The 2,994-nt window shown below is 38.6% G+C and overlaps 1 long non-coding RNA gene across 4 annotated transcripts in view; it reads left to right on the top strand.

Annotated features, from left to right (window-relative positions):
* The first annotated feature begins 10 nt into the window (after positions 1-10).
* The window catches only part of LOC109589585 (uncharacterized), a 6,481-nt gene continuing 3,497 nt past the window's right edge, over positions 11-2,994 (top strand). For 3 of the 4 annotated variants that reach the window (XR_002188793.1, XR_002188794.1, XR_002188795.1), the window contains exons 1-2: positions 11-536; positions 603-656. This is a non-coding gene — a long non-coding RNA (uncharacterized LOC109589585). Of the gene's footprint in view, positions 537-602; positions 657-2,679; positions 2,989-2,994 lie in introns of those variants that run through there. The other variant, XR_002188796.1, reaches the window with a different exon arrangement.

Raw genomic sequence — 2,994 nt, 5'->3', positions numbered from 1 at the left:
AATCTAGTTCTATATTTTTAATAGATCCTTGCTGCTTTGTTGATAAAGAATTTTAACTTTGATTACCTTGAGGCTGTAAAATGCACTGTTACACAACAATTACCTAATTAAATTTAATTTAATAATAACAAAATAAAATCTGTCAATACTGCATAGCAGGGCTGTTTAGCTGCAGCAATTTAATTTTGCTCTTTTAAGAAGCATCTATGGTGACAAGAGGGCACTGTTATGATCATGGCTACCGCTGTGAGGTATCAGCATGTGTCTTGCCAGCGCGCGTCAAACGGCATGAAGGGGGTCCAAACGTTAAGGGCGACTGGGCGAGGGGTCCAAGGGAGTCCAAACAGAGTGTCCAAGCGCTCAGGGAGTGTATGGACCGGGGGTCCAACTACTCGCGAGCGCTTGGACCCCCGGTCCAAATAGAAGGGGGGTCCAACCACCCTCCAACACCGGCATAGACTACGTATAGTCGCTATTAACTATCTATGGTTCCGGTTACACTTTTTCGAGCACTTTTTGGACAAGACAAAGAGAAGGTAATCATTCAATGCCTTACAAGTCACTGTATTCATTAGAATCATTACAGATTGTATTTATTATAGATATTGTTTTCTGGCGGTCTGCAACAGTTTGCTCTGGTGTCTTAAGAGGAAGAGGTATGACATTCAGTGGCGTACGAGTGGCGTAGGAATTAAGTGAGAAAAAATGGTGTGTGAAACTATAGATATTAGAGACTGAGTTACAATACCCTTTTGTATTATAAGATTATGGTCAGTAGAATAAGACTAAACTGCTATCCAAAAATGTCTCTAGCAGCAAGGAAGACTATGATCATCAGCAGTACAACACAACAATAGACCCATCCCATTTTGTGTAAATAAACATAGCAACCATTGCTACCCACCATCTTGGAGGACACAAGGGGGTGTCACTTGCATATAGACTGTAGTTACACTTGCAACCGCGATCAAAAGCTTTGATCTACATAAAAAGACCTTTGACACCTTGGTCTACAGGCTTAATTTCCCTTGATGCTTGATTTTGACATAGATATTAGAGTTAAAAGGGATTGGAAACGGCTCACGTGATCCCATAGCAATGAATGGAGAATGTGCGTCGCAATCCGTGTCCAAAGAATTCAATTAATTTTTATTACCTTGAGGATCAACCAGAGGAGTTTATCCAGGGGCGGATCTAGGATTTTATTTTTGGGGGGGGCAATTGTGAGATGGGAGGGGTAATTAGGGGTGTGGTCAACTAGGCTTGTGCAAAACTTTTTGGGAAGTAAAAATTATGAAGACTAAGCCTGCTAATATGAGCCCTTTTGTGGTTTAAAGATAGTTTACATAGTCCAGTACTGCAGCTGCTTCACAGTTTATACAGGTAAACCAAAGTTTATATTACTCCAGAAAATTTTTGGGGGGGCATTGCCCCCCTGGCCCCCCCATAGATCCGCCACTGAGTTTATCTAGGTTTATTTGCAAGATAGTTTGTAACTGAGGTAGCTCTTGTCGTTAATAATGTTGTATACTGATATGACTATTTATAGAAATTTTTAAAATACATATTTAGACCTGCAATCCATGTATAAATTGACTATTTTTAGTGATAACTTACATGAAAACAGTTTTGTACCTATAAGTCACCATCAAAGGATAAACAATGAAAGTCTATAGCATACCAAGCATACCATAGACCTGCATGCCAATAGCACACTTTCAAATCTTATTCAATACTCCTGTAGTAGTAATGGAAACTTTCAGAGAAAATTTATCGTCTTCTTTTGTACCTCTACCAGCAGTACCAAAGATCCTACGGTAACAATTATTGCTACAGTGATTACTGAAGTGCTACTTTAGTGCAATAACTTATAATTTTACTTGTATGTTGTTCTTTATAGATCATGGGACAAAAAGTAAAATTTAGACATTTCAAAAACCAAATTCTTTTAAAAATATGATAATTTATCCCTATAAAAGATGCTGTCTATATTTCTGCTTTAGAATATACAGAACAAAATAATTTTGAAGATAAGTTGTTAATTTCTAAAATGTGGCTGTGAACTGTCACATACATGTGCATCAGTGCCGGAGCAAACCATAAGGCACTAAATATTATGATTGATATTCATGCAGAAGAACTCTATAGTGTTTATTGTTGTTCCACTTTGCCTTTATAAGAGGAAACTCTTTTGATATTTAGTATCCTTTTAACAACCACCAGGAGCACTGGAGGAGGCTTGCTGAATTCACAGAGCTATCTGGAGCCAATACTGCATACGGACACAGAGTGAAACAGGAAAGCGTGGGCGTTTCCAATCCCTTTTAACTCTAATATCTATGATTTTGATGAGATCACATGCGTGCATAGCTAATTAAAAATTCATAGATCTGCATAATCAAAAATATACGAAAAATATACATATCTTGATGCCTGCTACAGATGTCTTGATCCCTTGATTGCAATCTGATTGTCCCTTTGATGTCTTGATTTTGATTTGATCGTGGTCGCAAGTGTAACTACAGGCTTGATGAAAGTGACAACCCCTTGGGACATGTGGCACTAGTTGCCATACTTATCACTACTAAAATAGTGATGCTTTTGCTTGCAAATCTTCTTACCTACTTCTTGCAATTCACTGATGGAATCACGTGATCAACAATGGCTACCTGTTTTTAGGCTCTGTTTAAGCCTTCTCCTCTCTTGTCTCTGTGCCGGTTTAGTTTATTCTAGCCGGCCACACATTCAGGCATTCATTTCTGCTATTCAGTTGTGTTCTCTGTTTTCTTCTCCTCTGTAGCCAAATTGTTAGTTTTTGGAATCATGTGTCCCGGACCACCATGCCACCTAAAAAGACTGGTGCTCAATCCAATGGTTCGTCCAATAAGGGTTCCAACAAGAGTAATGGTTCATCTTCTAAAAGGGTAACATTCCAATGTCCAATATGTGAGGATGCTATTCTCGATGACTCACAAGAGTCCATATTTTGTAGTG

This window comes from Amphimedon queenslandica, unplaced genomic scaffold (assembly GCF_000090795.2).
Source record: "Amphimedon queenslandica unplaced genomic scaffold, v1.1 AMPQUscaffold_11160, whole genome shotgun sequence".
Lineage (NCBI taxonomy): Eukaryota > Metazoa > Porifera > Demospongiae > Haplosclerida > Niphatidae > Amphimedon > Amphimedon queenslandica.
The sequence above is the reverse complement of the archived record's forward strand: the minus strand, read 5'-3'. Positions and strand labels throughout refer to the sequence as shown.